We start from the raw sequence: 15,718 nt of genomic DNA, 5'->3' as shown, positions 1-15,718 counted from the left end.
GAATAGGGTTGTCTATTCACTTAACTTAGGTTTACTTAATTATTGTATCAGCAACATTCTCTCTATGTATCCTTTTTCTATTGTATTTCATTACATATAATTATTGACAACTTTAATATATGCAAACTTAATAGTTAACAAAGCTCTGTCCAATGCATAAGCTCATTAGTTCCTTACATACTTATATAAGTATTTCTAGTCCTATTTTATAGATGAAAATTGAGGCAAAGAGGTTGAATAGTTTAAGGACATAAAAACTATAAGCATTAGAATGAGGACAACAATTAGAGGGATTCTAAGTTAATACAATGGTTTTTTTTTCTTCCCATATAGGGTCTTTTTTCTTTATATCTAGTGCTTTTAGATATATTACAGATTATATAAATAGCAAATTATACTTGCCTTCCAGAACCAAATTTGTTGCCAAATCTGCTAGACAGCTTTGGTAGAGTTTTTACCTCAAATTATCTGTTTGTTAAAATTACCTGGTTACAGATTAAGCACTTCATTAGGTTAAATTTTTGTAATACTAAAGAATAACTTAGGGATTGGGGTTGTGGCTCAGTGGTAGAGTGCTTGCCTAGCATGTGTGAGGCATTGGATTTGATTCTCAGCACATATACTAATAAATAAAATAAAGGTCCATCAACAATTAAAAAATATTTTAAAAAGAATAACTTAACAGTCTAAAGATTATAAATATAGATTCTAATTTTAAAACAAGGAATAGAATAAATAGGCCTTGGAAGTTCTGTTTTTTCAAAATAGTAACTGGAATTATCAATGTGTTGAAAAAGAAATATTTTTGCTGTTTCTTAAAAAGGAAGTATGTTATCCAAAGCAGACCAATTTTAATTTTTGTTTCCTTAGAGCTTCTCATTGAAAAGAGTGGTTTTTATGTGTAAGTGAATTCTGTTATGGATTCTGTATGAGGCATGCTAGATCCTTGAGATCAGAAACTTTTGATCTCAAACTCCTTGTTAAATATGATTTAGAGTTGTGTGGTTTTAGAGGATTTAGTTGTTTGTTCCTTGGCTCTATGACAGATTGCTTGCTAACATAAAAAAAAAGTTTTATGTTTGAAAAATGATTTTTCAATAGTCTATATAACTAGACATTTGCATAGAATAGCCATTGACACAAAGAATAATTTAAAAATATTTATTTTAATTGATACACAATTGAACATGTTTATATGAGGTATTGTGTGATATTTCAGTACACATATACAGTGTGATGATTGTATCAGGGTAATTGACATATCCATCATTTCAAACATTTATTGTTTCTTTGTGCTGGGAATATTCAAAATCCTCTCTTTTGAAATGTAAAATTAATTGTTGTCATATATAGTTATCCTGTTGTGTTATAGAACATTAGAAATTATTCCTCCTGTCCAACTGCATCCCACAAATAATTCTCTCTCCATCCCTCTCCCTTTCCCAGCCTTATTCTAACAAAGCAAACTCATGAATAATATGAAGTCTTTAAAATTCTCAGAATGAGGGGCTGGGGTTGTGGCTAAGTGGTGGAGCGCTTGCCTAGCATGCCTGAGGCACTGGATTTGATCCTCAGCACCACATACAAATAAATAAAATAAACATCCACCAACAACTAAAATTCTCAGAATGAGGGGCAGATTCATCTAGATCAGGATAGTTTCCCAAGTGTTCATTATTTGTTTGCTCTATTTAGTAGTTGTACTATTTTATAATGTATTTTTCCATATGTAGTTGTTTCATCTCCCTTTTTAGATTGCATTTTGAAAAATAGCCATAGCAAAAAACAACAAAAGTTGTCAAATTACAAGGTAGGCTCATGAATTAATGATTTGATTCTTGAAGAGCTGGCAGTTTTGTAATTTAAATTTAGTAATAATTTATGCAGTGTACAATATGTCATTCTTTAATCCTTACAATATTCCTATGAGACAGGTAGAATTATTATCCTCATTTTATAGATGGAGAAACTTTAGCACAGAATTCATTAATTTTTCTATTTTGACATAGGTTGAAAGTGGCAGAGCCAGGATTTGATCTAAAATAAGTCTGGCACCACTGTTTCATTTCCCTGCATTGCCTATATAAAGCTTTTATATACAAATGTCATACCTTTTAAAGGCATCAACTTGGAGTTTAATTTCATTGCTTCTGTTCAAAACATGTTTTGAGTTCCTTTGGGTTTATTTTTCAAAGAGAATGAGACCAAGACAAAGCCCTGTGGAAAACAAAGCCGAGGGCCATTTAAGGAAATAGTGTGGGAGGAACAAGAACTAACAGGTAAATGCAGAGGAAATTATTAGAGATATAGAAGGAGAATTGGAAGAAGGGGAAAAAATTCAACCTGTTTATTTTATTTTAAAATGTGAAGTCAAGGAAGAAGAGTTCAAATGTAGGTGATCAGCACTATCAGATGTTACAGAGAATGAGAAATAAAAAATTCCATTTGGTTTTTGTAAACATAGAAATCATTGGTGACTTGAGATCACATTTATGGTAGAGTAATCAGAACAGAATCCAACTAAAGACAGAAGAGAACAGGAGAGAAATTAGATGGAGAGTTTGGTAAATTTGACCCTTAAGGGAAGAAGAGATAGCCTAGATATAATTAAAAGGAAGAGAACTAAGGGTTTATGTGTCTGTTTTAAAGACAGGAGCGCTATAAAGGTAGAGTGTTAGATAAAGAGATTATCATGATTGGTTTACATACATATAAATGTAAAAATAGAGCTGTTTTATCCTTGACTAATGTTCTGAAGGAAAATAAATAAGTTAGTGTTTGTTCTTCATGTGTATTAATGTTTTTCTGTTTAAAACAAAGCATGGAGAAAGTTGAAGAACAATTTTTGTTAGTTTATTTGAAATAGTACTACAAAGAAAAATGAAAGAGCATATGGATCTAAAACCAGATTTACAAAAATAGAATAATATTTAAAGTGTTCCTTGAGAATCAAAAGTTTTCCAAGTCTTGAAAATGGAGGTGGTTTTTAATAATGGCAATGAGTTTTAAAAACATAAAAGTTGATAGAACTGTTTCTAATTATATTTATAAATAGTCTTAGAATTTTTTCTCATATAAAGAAACTAGCAAAGTAGTCTATTAAATCATTTTACATTTAAAAAGAAATTGTTACAAGTTTTTGATGATGTCACAAAACTATGGAGGGAGCAATTATTATAGTTAGAAAAACTTGATAATTTATGATCTGACTCATGATTAAGGTCTGAAACACTCATGTCATTTCCTCTCCTTCCCCTATATGCAATGACTTGTTCATTTTGGATCCTGAGTTGTTTAACTTTTGACATTAGCAAATCTGAACACTGACACTTAGTTGTTTTTTCCTGAAAAATCTTAAGGCTAATGATTGTGTGATATTTATTTTAACACATTGCTGGTAATCCACAATGGAACTCTTTTTGGGGTAGACTTTGAGGTTGTGTCTAATCCATAATATGGATATCACACTTTAAGCCAGCAGGATGGATGATTAGCTGCAAGTAGAATACTTATGTATAAAAAAACCTTTATTTTTTAATATTTTAAAAATTGTAGATGGACACAATAGCTTTTATTTATTTATTTTTATAAATAAATAAATACTTATGGAACCTCAGTTCCAACTCTTGGAAACTGGAAAATTTATAAAAACTTGTAGAATAAATTATCATTTTTAAACCATTTGGCATGGTCTTTGTCATTCTCAAATAAAACTTTAATTTTGTGTTGTTATAATCACTAATATTTGAACATTTAGTGTTGTTCTTGAATTTCTATTCCATTAACTAATGAGGAGTTAGGAACTATAATTCTGTGTATCCACGAATAAAATATATGGCTGATTTGAATTTAATTCTTTGCTACATGAAGTAAAGATTCGTTATTTAATATAACTTATAATTAAAATTAATAGTAAAATTTTACATGTCATGCCAATGCTGTGTATTCTTTAAAGTAAAGGTTAGGTTTTTTAAAAAAATTTTTCTAGAAAACAAATATTTTTGATATATATAAAAACAGTATTTAACTGTGCATTTTATAAGTGTGGACAAGGATATGTCTGTGAAACCATCACCATAGTTAAAATAATTAGCATGTCCATCATTCCCAGAAGTTTTTGATTTCTTCATATCCTTCTTGTTCGTTACTGTCCTCTGTCACCAGGCAATCACCCTTCTTTCTGTTACTATAGTTTACATTTTTTAGAATTTTGTGTAAAAGGATATACATATTCTTCCAGAATAATTATCTTGAGGTTTATCTACATGGTTGCATTTCTTTGCTGTTTTGATATAGTGTTTCTAATTTGTTTCTTCATTCATTTTACAACTTTTGGCTACTACATATAAAACTATTATGAATATCTATAAGTCTTTGTAAAGAATATGTGCTTTCATTTGTGTAAATATGTGGAACTGGAATGGCTGGATTATGTAGTAAGTATATATTTAAGAAACTGCCAAACTATTCCCCAAAGTGGTTGTATATTTTACATTACCACCAGCAGTTTATGGGAGTTCCAGTGCCTCCATACCCTGGCCAACACTGACATAGCCAGTCTTTTAGATTTTAGGGATTCTAAAAGGTGTGTAGTAATATCTCATTGTGGCTTTAATTTTAAATTATTAACATTTCTCTAATGATTAATAATTTTGACTATCCTTTTATGTGCTTATTTGCCATCTATATCTCATCTTTGGAGAAGTCTCTGTTCAAATCTTTTGTTCATTTTTTAAAATTGACTTATTTTCTCATAATTGATTTGAGAGTTATTTTTGTTCATTTGTTTGTTTTGTCCTGTTTTGTTTTAGCAGCTTGAATCAAAACCCATTTAGTATTTCACAGTTTCTGTGGATCAGGAAGCCAGGCACAGCTTTTGAGTTTTCTATTGCAGGGTTTAATCTAGGGGTACAATCTCATTTCAAGATTCAACCAGGGAAGGATCCACTCCTAAGTTCACATGATTCAACATCCTTGTGGGATGTTGGACTGTTTTTTGCTGTCAGTTGGAGATTTCTCAGTTCCTGCTTCCTGGGTCTCTTCAAAAATCAGCTCACAACATTGCAAACAGCTTCATTGAAGCCAGCAGGGGCATGTTGGTGCATTCCTGTAATCTCAGTTACTCATACGGATGAGGCAGGAGGATCGTAAGTTTGAGGCCAGTCTGGGCAACTTAACAAGAATCTGTTTAAAAATAAAATATGTAACTCAGAGGTAGAAGCCTCTTGGTTCCATCCCAAGTAATCTCCCCAAACAAACAAACAACAACAACAACAACAAATGCAAGGAGGAGTTTATGTCTGCTAATTTATTATAATTACAAAGGATTCTGATAACAATCATGTGGGAGAGACACATAGGACAAAGTATGTAGGCGGAGCATGAAGCTTCCGGGCACTTCCATGTGTTCAGCAATCCATAATCTTTGAAAGTTCTTTTTATATTCCAGATACAAGTCTTTTATCAAATATGTGATTTGGAAATATTTTCTACTGATTTTTTACTTGTCTTTTAATTTCCTTATCACTGTTTTTTAAATAGAAGAAAATTTTAATTTTGATGAAGTCTAATTTGTCAGCTTTTTCTTTATGGATTGTGTTTTTATTCTCTTAAGAAATACTTTGGGGGCAGGAATGATGGTGGGATGAGATGAACATCATTACCCTAGGTACTGCACATGTGGTGCAACTTTACATTGTGTATAACCAGAGAAATGAAAAGTTGTACTCCACTTATGTATAATGAACTGAACTGAAATGTATTCTGTTATCATATATAATTAATTAGAACAGTTTAAAAAAATCTGTAAATTAAAAAAAAAGAAATATTTGTCTAACTCAAGATCACAAAGATTTTTCTCTTATGCTTTTTATTTTAAAACTTTTATGGTTTTACCTTTTATATTCAGGTCTGTGATCCATGAGTTAATTTTTTATATGGTTCTAGGTATGGATCAGAGTTCACTTTTGCTTATGAATATACAGTATTGTATGATATTCAGTACTGTGTTTTCATCCAATAGCTTTTTTTTAGTATTCATCCAATATCTTCTAAAGGAAAAATTAAAGCAAAGCCAAGTTAAAAAGATTATACCAGGTTGTCCATTTTCCTTGGTTATCCTTGTAAGTTTGCATATTTTGCTGTAACTTTGTAAAACAGTATTCTGTGATTGAACTTCTTTAATCTCCAGCTTCCAGTCTTTATACTTAACCAATGAAATGTTATTTATATGTTCTTTGGGAGCATAACATATACTATAGATAATTATAGCAAAAATGTAATGGGTAGCGAAAGATATTGCCAAACCAAAATTCTGAGGACCAGACAAGACACACATGTGCCTGGATAGATCAGTGCTAGGAAACCCAGAAAAGTAGTGAAAGAGGAACTAAATATAAGGTTCTTATAAGAAATGTCTGCTACTTGTTTAGTGGTTTGTTTTCCTTAATTTAGTTTAAAAAAAGGTTTATTATCAGACTTAGAATGAATCTTTTAAAAATGTATATTATATATTTATACATATATATATATATATTCAATGCATTGGCTTAAAGAGTTAAAAAAAGTAAAAAGTATGGTTTTTTTCTATAGCATTATGCAGTCTTATTTAGAACTAAAAACAAAAACAAAAACAAAAAACAGTTTTTCCATTCAGCTGTGAGTCAGCTTTTATTTTAGTGGGGAAAAAATGAAATTTGGTGGGGGGCATGGCTGATGCAGCACTTTTCTGTAGACAATCATATAACATGGGCTTTGGAGTCATATAAATCTAGATTTTTATCCAGCATTGTTCTATTACTTACAAAAACTTAAGAACTTTAGGGATATACTATTCAGAACCTCAGTGTTTTTACCTCTAATACAGTATATATAAATAGTTACCTCTTCCTGGCTTGTTGAGAAGTCTGAATGAAATATTAAACCAAGTACTGCCATAGTTCTTAAAACATAGTAGATATTCAATACATTGTTTATTTCTCTACCTTCAGTGAATTGACCTTTGAAGCACAGGGCTACTATATGAAGAACTCATAAATGATTAGGGGAGAGTTTTTACAGAAAGGTAATCAGAAATTTGAAAGGAACAGCTCTTTCCAAACAGAAAGATAGCTAGAATCTTTTTCAGTAGTCTATAACTTCTTCTAGTAGTCTTTTGAAAAAATGATTTTGGAGTTTTAAAAATGTTTCTTGTATTGATTCTAATTCAACATTTGTTTCACATGGTGTCTACAGAAAATCTAGAAGTATTACAGTATCACAGAAAACTGAGTAACAGCAGATATAAGTTTTCAGGGTTTATTCAATTAACTAGATCACATTCATTTGATCACATCACATTCATTAAATGACATCAGATGATAATTGTAAGAAACCATGTAGTCTTTTTTTTTAAAATATTTTCTTAGTTGTAGATAGACACAACAACTTTATTTATTTATTTATTTATTTATTTATTCATTCATTCATTCATTTAAATGCGGTGCTGAGAATTGATTACAGGGCCTCAACACATGCCAGGCAAGCACTTTACTATGAGCCACATTCCCATATTGACATTAGATAGGAGCCACATAACATGTGTCTTGAGTTCATCCAGAAGATGTAATAAACACTGTCTTGTACCACAATGCCAACTTTTATAGTTTTCTTTGAAATATTAATAACTTACACACATAATCATATAGGTTTTAAAAAACTACATCAGCATAAGTTTCATAATTGTTAAATAGACAAGGTTTTGAGTCTTATTTTTTTTTCAAGAGTCTTATTTCTTATTTGCAGATAACCTGTTACCTGACATAATTATATGAGTTCACAGGTTATTAAGAAGATTAAAAATTAATAAGATAATTTGAATTCAGATTATAAAATAGTTAAAGTCTATTCTGATGAAGCAATTTAACTTAGTCCTGAGGCTTTGGGTCTGCTTTCTAGTTATAAAATTTATTTTTTAGTAAAATATTTAAGTATATATAATTACCTATTAGGTTGCTGGTTATTTAAAAGGTACTGTTTTCTTAGTATTTTTTTTTTTTGCCAATATTTGCCTTATGGGGAACAAAAAAATTCAAAATAAATTGTTTATTTGTAATTTTTTATCTTTAGTTCAGTTTTATGCAGTTGAACTTGGTTCTAAAATATAAAATTTGGGAGGCATATTTTCCATCTACCAAAATGTGAATCTTCATTTTATTTTGAAATAAACACTTCTGTTTTAAGAATGTAGTAAATACCAAACTCTCCCTCCCAATTTTTTAAACTACTGGTACCTTTTTTATTTAAGAGAAAACATAAATATGAGATATTTTCAGATCATAAAAGGTTTCTTTTTTCGAACCTTTTAAGAATGGATTTTATTATTCAAAAAACTATAGTCATTCTAAGTTGTGACTGCCTTTTAAAATACCTCCCCACCACCACCACCCCACCCCTGCCCCCCACCTCCCCACACACACACAAGGGAAAGCTTTTCCAACTGTGACTATTCCCAAAGAATTATTTAATTAAGATTCAGTCAATTCTATTGTGGTTATTCCAACAAAGTTTCACTGAGTAGCCATTATGTTCCTGGATGCTCTCTCTGCAAAGAATCTGGCAATGGACAAAAACAAGCCCTTATTTTTCAAAAGCTTATAGTCTAGAGACAGACACTAAACTAAACATACAAATAAATATGTGATGAAATATCAGTTTGTGATAAGTGTTAAGAAAGAAAATCAGAGTAAGAGGCCAGAGTGATTTTAAGTGAACACTGAGAAATTACAGGTTTTTTCATTTGAAATATGAATTTTTTGGCTTGTCTTTTAAACTTTGCTTTTGTCTATTTCTTGGTGAGATTTTCTAAAAGAAATTAAGAATTCACTGTACATATTTCATATACTAATTTAAAAATCTAGCTCCAACTAGTGAATTTAGCATTTACCAAAGGAGATGTCTATAGAGGAATAAAATCTTTCGTTAATCACTACTTTACTTTTAGCAGTAAAGTCTGCAGCTCATGAAATTTATAATTCTGGAGTGGTTTCAGCTTGCACCAGCCCCTGGGGAGCCTGTTGATACAGCACTGAGTTACAGGTTATTATTCAGCTGTAGAAGTTTAATGCTTAGACATTTTTTTTTTTACATCTTCCTTTCTCAGTCAGTTGAAATCTTGTATTTTTGCCAAATAAAACAAATCTCATACTAATAAGAAGCTAAAAATAAACAGTAGGAGCATGAGTCAGAACCAGCATCACCGTATTCCTTCTGTGTACCTCTCTGGTACTCCGAAATATGTTCATTTTGCACAAACATGTAGTACTGCATAACTACTGTTTTACAGATGGAACATTGATTATTTAAGTGAGGTCTATTTTTTAGAAGAAAGTAATACTGTAACTGAATAGTAACTGGTAGAATTCTGGCCTGTTACCAGAATGTGAAAGCAGAATGTGAAGCTCTGCATGCAACTGATGAAAGAAAAAAAGAAATATATTTCCTACTTTTCTGTTGAAAGCCCTAAAGAGTTCAATCTGGATACTGCTCTTAGATCTCCAGAATGGATTTTTATATGATTTAGCATAATTCAGCAGTTTTTCAAGGGGGAAAAACCACCAGTAAGTTGCCTGAAAGTCCCATCTCTTCTGCTCTTCAGGTCCTATCTACGAAAATCTTATCCTGTCTTGCTTTATTGTTTTATTCATGCAGTAAACTTTCATTGAACACGTACTGTTACCAGACATTGTGCTACCATGGAATATATAAAAACAAGCTAAAATCTTTGTTCTCAGGGAATTTAGAAAAGTGGTTCATAAATCCAGAATTACAACATTTGGATAGTATCTGTAAAAAAAGATATAATAACGAATGCCCCGAGATTACACATAAAACTACTACTGTTTATGAAGCACTTATTGTCCTTGATGTTTTATATAAGTTATTTCATTTAATCCTTTGAACAGCTTTATGAGGTAGATATTATTTAACTTGTGCCAGCAGCACTAACTTATCAAGGAAGGAGGAGGTGGTATCAGGGAATTGAAAAAACATTTCTTGAGTTGATTATGGAAGAATGAGTATGGTAGAGAGTGGGAAGAAGATGAGGCAGTGTGGCACTTCACACAGAGAGCTGCATATGTAAATGTGCAGGACTCTTGAGAGAACTGTTATTGGAAATAGAATAGGTTCTGGGAAATAAATCATGGCAGGATCCAGAAAATGAAGGAGCTCATAGGCCATGACTAAGGAATTTGGTCCTTACCCTGTAGAAGACAGAAATATGATTAGACTTGCATTTCAGGAAGAAACTGTGTAATTGTTTTCACAAAGCATTTAGAAAGATTTTATTTTAAGGAAATAATTTCCATTAATGGAAGAAATTCTCCTCAAGCACTGACTTATGTTTATCAAAGATAGCAAGTCCTTCTACATAATTTGTTTCTGAATTTGCAGCAATCTAGGAGAAAGAATGAAGGAAGGGGAAGTGATGTATTTGTCAACTCTAGAAACTGGCTCTGTTAGGGTTTTTAACAATGACAGTGTAAAATTAAGCATTTTACAATATTTACTAGAGGGTATTCATAACTGATAAATTAATTCACTTAGCTGGATAACTGAAGATCCACTGCAACTCAGAGATAAAAAATTCTGTAAATACAAGAAGATAAATATTACTACCTACCAAAGTCTTAAGATTACTGAATTTAGTCCTATTGATTATATTTCTCCTAAGTTTTATACACAGAGAAATCAGCGAAAAATGTATTTGAAGGATTAAATGCCAAACCATGTTTCAAGCTTACATTTTTATGTCCAATAGTTGACACAACAACAGTTGCTTAGGATAGTTTTGAAAATGGAATTCACATATAGGACACAGAATTATTTCTTTACAGAGCATAATTTCAGAGTTGGAGGATATAAAAAAAGGATAAATCAATCCATAAGTTTGGAAGTATTTCTAAAAAGAAGAGTGGTATGTTAGTTTCTGGCCCCACTACATGATGAACCCTGCTGGTTGTGGAGAAAGGAGAAACTGATCTGAACAAGACTACACTCTACACAGCTGTCCCTGGCATTCTTCCACCTGTTAGAACCCAGGATTAATTTCATGAGTTGAATCAAAGCATGAAACTGTATTATATAATTTTTAGAAAACAACTGCTGATTGCTGATAGTTGATGGGGGAAGAAAAATTAAGAGCTGTAATTTTCCTACCAGCCATTATTCATGTTAACAAGGACTGGAAACATTATGAATGAATAAAACTCTTACATCAGACCAGAAAAAATAACAGCTGAATCCCCTAAAGGATTATATATTCTATTATCAGACATCTGAAGAAAATAATTCCATATAAGTGGCTGCATTAATCAGCATCATAATATAAGTAGAAAGAATCTTGCCCATTTCTCTAAAACAGCAACTAGAAATATTTACTTTTTGAAAATAGAATAACCATTTGTTAACACATATATATTATATATGTGTGTTTATATATAAAATAATGAGAATATTTTTATGTTTCCATGCTTTGCAGGAGTTTACAATCTTAACTGAAATGATAGCTGCATATGAAACTAATTATACTAAAGCATATTTAAAATAATCTTTTTAAAGATTTAATAATATTAGTATAAAAGTCAAGGTCATGGACTTTTTGTTGTTGCACAGAACAAAAGGAAATATGTCAGAGGAAGAAAAAGGAATATAAATCAATTGTCTCAGATTTTTAGGTCATAGAATTTGTCTTAATTCCAGAAGCCTTTAGGGAAAAGGTAGTTACTTTTTATTTTGAAATAATTTCAAACTTACAGAAAAGTTATAATACTGAACTCCCATATCCCCTTTATTCAGATTCATCAGTTTTTGACATTTGCCTTCATTCTTTCTATACATACAACTTATTTTCCTGAGCCATCTTAGAATAGATTAAATACAAAATAGATCCTTTTCCTCTTCCTTATCTTCCTCCTCCTTCTCCCCTTTCACCTCTCCTCCAACTTTTTTTTTTTTTATTGTACTGGAAATAGATCCCAGGAGCACTCTACCACTGAGCTATGTCCCCAGCCCCTCCCCCTTTATTAATTTTTATTTTGAGATGGGGTCTTGCTAAGTTGCTGAGGCCAGCCTCAAACTTGAGATCCTTCTGCCTCAGTCTCCTGAATCACTGTGATTGCCTGGGGATTGCATACTTTATTCTTTAAAAATAGTAGTATGTATATTCTAAAAACAAAGGTGTTCATTCTGGAATCACAATATAGTTATCAAATTCAGGAAATATGACCTTGATACTCTAATCTAGCATCTGTATTTAAATTTTGTTAATTGTCCCTGAAAAGATGAAGTTTTTGTTGTTATTTGTTTGGTGCTGGGGATTGAACCCAGGGCCACACCCACACGCTCTACCACTGAGCTACATTCCCAGCTCTAAAAAGATGAGTTTTAAGAAGAGTCATGTAACAATTTTTGTAATTTAAACATTAAAACTTGTGGGAAGTAAGCCATAGAAGACCTTAGAAGTTTGGTAATGATTGGAAAAGTATTTACAGGAAAGCATGAATGCGCAGGCTCAGATTACAGTACAGATGGGACTTACCTGCCTTCATATTAGAGTTTTGTTCTGAAGAGCCCATTTGGTGAAGTAGTTCCTAGGAGGCTGTGTATTCTGGATGCAAGGACGGTGCAGTTTGTTGAGCTTCCATGTAAAAAGTACACTGACTTGTCATTACTAGGTCTTCACGATACTGAAACGATATCTCCTTTGGAACTTCTGTTTGTGTTCAGGCTTCCGGCCAGCTAGGCCAAGGTAGGGAGGGCAGCTTGGGGAAGCAGATCCTGCCATATATCCCCCCAACAACGTGGTCCCTGACGCTTTAGCAGCCAGACGTCTGAAATGTCGGTTCTTGGAGACTTTGCAGGACCCGCGACCCTTCCTCGTCTACCTAAGGCACCATCGCAGGTGGGATTGGCGCGGGCGCCAGACTCCGGACGTCATTTCCGGTTTGGTCTGTTGGGAGTTGGTGACCGCGGCCGAGGCCAAGTCCAGCCTGCCAAGGTTGTGTCAGCCCAGTACTGGACGCCTCTGGAAGCCATGGCTTCCCCGCTGAAGCTAGAGCAAGACGTGCAGGGGAAAGTAGATTCGTTCCGTGCCCGTATCGCACAGGAGGCCGAGGATCTGGTGTCCACCTTCTTCCCCCAGAAGTTGTCAGAGCTGGATAGCCGGGTCCAGGAGCTCCGGCTGCAAGACCTGTCCAGAATCCGTTCGGTGCCAGCCCCGGAGCCGCCTGCCACCCCAGATACCGCGGGGGATGGTCCCAACCGGGATCCTCTGCCTCTGCAGACCCAGTCTTCAGTCAAGGTGCCTGGTGGCGAGGGACGTCTTCTGAGGAGCAACCAGCATCTGGTGGAGCTGATTGAACGGGTAAAACCTGAGATTGAGCTGCTGAGAGAGAAATGCAACACTGTGCGGATGTGGGTGCAGCTGCTCATCCCGAAGGTGGAAGACGGCAATAACTTTGGAGTGTCTATCCAGGAAGACACCGTGGACCAGCTATGGACTGTGGAGAGCACAGCAGCCTCCTACCTACGCCGCTTCTCCACCTACTATAACACCCGGGCCAAACTCGTGTCCAAGATAGTGAAGTACCCCCAAGTGGAAGATTATCGCCGCACCGTAGCAGAGGTGGACGAAAACGAGTACTTGAGTGTACGCCAGATCCTGCTGCACGTGCGGAACCAGTATGCCACCTTGCATGATGTGATCCTCAAAAATATTGAGAAAATCAAGACCCCTAGGAGCACCAACACCGACAACCTGTACTGAAGACCTTTCTCCACCCCACTTTACTTCAGGAATTGGCCGAGCTGTTAAGGCAGCTAGAAGGCTGGTTATTAACGACTCTACAGATGATCGAAATGACTGGAAACCTGTTACCATTTAGTTAGAATTTCATACAGCTATCCTCACACTGAATCCTCTTTTGGTATTATTTTTTATTTTCCTTTTGGGGTAGTATGGGGACAAACCATCTGGTAGAATGTGGTAAGGTTGTCCAAGGAGAAAGGACTGCCATTTTAAAAGCAGCTTTGTGGATGATTGTTGGCCAAGGTTTATTTATTATGGCATTGATGACATTGAATGGCTTCAGGGGTTCCTTATAAAGTTAAAAGGAGAGTTAAATGAAACTTTTCCTGAGCTTCTACTAAATGTTACTTTTTCAAAACTCCTTAACACCATAAAATTTTTTTTCCAAGAAGGGAGTTTAAAAAGAGATATGTTTAGGTCATTGTATGCCTCCAATTTAGCAGATTGAAATAAAACATGATTATATCATTTTATGATGGTCTATTGTACTTATCTGAACTTTAATTTTCAGAAGTATGGGGTTCCCCTCCTCCTCAGTTGTACTCACACCCTTGATATTTTTCCATACTGATACATAAGAATAGATTTTAATTCTCCTAAAGAAATGAACTTCCACCTTAGAATGAAGAGAAATCTGTGAACAAGGCTTTCTTACATAACCTTCTTCTGCATATACATTTATCTCAGAAGTGCATGGTAAACCCTTCAAGTCTTAAATCACATTTACTTTTTAAAGCCCTGGTTAGAATTTCCCTCTCACATCGTATTGGTCATTCTTTCAATATAAATGTGACTGGTTCTTCTTCCATCTGCTTGCTTTGCTGTCTTGTTGAGGGGAAACCTGTTTATAGTTCTCAACAGTCACCTGTACTACTGGTATTTTTAAAGTTAAGCATTTACAGATTTTATTTACAGGTAAGGTAAAGTACTGTTCTGTGAGCCATGTTATGCACCGTGGAGAATTTTGGAGCTTATGATGTGATATGATGAATTAGTCCTTTTTTCAAAAAGGTTTTGTTCAGAGTTTCATCTTTTTTGATGATAAAAGTATTTTAGTCACTTGAAATATATTTACTCAAAAACACCATTGTCTCAGTGTAATTTGAGGACATTGACCACTCAACACTACCCATGAAAATTATATAGCACAAGTTTGATAAAAGGGTGAGTATGAGTTAATTTTTGATGTCTTTTAGTTTATAGGGATGAGATTATTTCTATGCGTAATTGACAGCTTCATCTCTTTTTCACATTTAACTAACTAGACTTTGCTCTGAATTCTCATGATATTTTTAAGACTATATATATAGAAGGTATATCCTTAATCTTTTAATATATTTTGTAATAATATTTGCAAGCAACAATTTACTTCTCACATGAACTTTTTGTAGGAAAATTATGGAGAGTAAACTTATTTTTTTGTAAGAAATGAGAATATATTTTCCAATGAAAATTTTTTTCTACATAAGGCCTTGTAAAACAAGGTGACCATATAAGAATCAGAGTCTAGTATCTATTATTAAATCATTTGTAATTCCACCTTTTATTTTCCTTTATAGAATATCTTTGTAAGGATAGAACAAGATGATTTCTTGCTGTAAATGAAATTAACCTGATATCTTGCTATAACATGACTATATTATCTTTTTTTTAAAAAAAAATGATTCTAGGATTTCTCCTTCCCCACTACCAATTTCCCCATTTAATAAGATAAATCACTTTTGAATAAGACTTTTTCCTTTCAGAGGGTCTTCAGAAATATGTTTTGGTTACCAAGGGTGAAAAACAACATGAATCTTGATTGTGCAGACTTGACTCTAAAAGCTGCTGTTAAAATGATTTCCTACTTAGCAACAAGAATTTTTTGACATG

General features: G+C 33.4%; 1 protein-coding gene and 1 pseudogene across 1 annotated transcript in view; both read left to right on the top strand.

Annotated features, from left to right (window-relative positions):
* Atf6 (activating transcription factor 6) overlaps positions 1 to 15,718 on the top strand; it is a 213,084-nt gene that overhangs the window by 106,907 nt on the left and 90,459 nt on the right. The window lies entirely within an intron of this gene.
* On the top strand, positions 12,600 to 15,242 carry LOC101958918 (proteasome activator complex subunit 3 pseudogene; annotated as a pseudogene).

The sequence above is a fragment of the Ictidomys tridecemlineatus genome, chromosome 11, assembly GCF_052094955.1.
Source record: "Ictidomys tridecemlineatus isolate mIctTri1 chromosome 11, mIctTri1.hap1, whole genome shotgun sequence".
Lineage (NCBI taxonomy): Eukaryota > Metazoa > Chordata > Mammalia > Rodentia > Sciuridae > Ictidomys > Ictidomys tridecemlineatus.
This window is presented reverse-complemented; position numbering and strand designations above follow the sequence as displayed.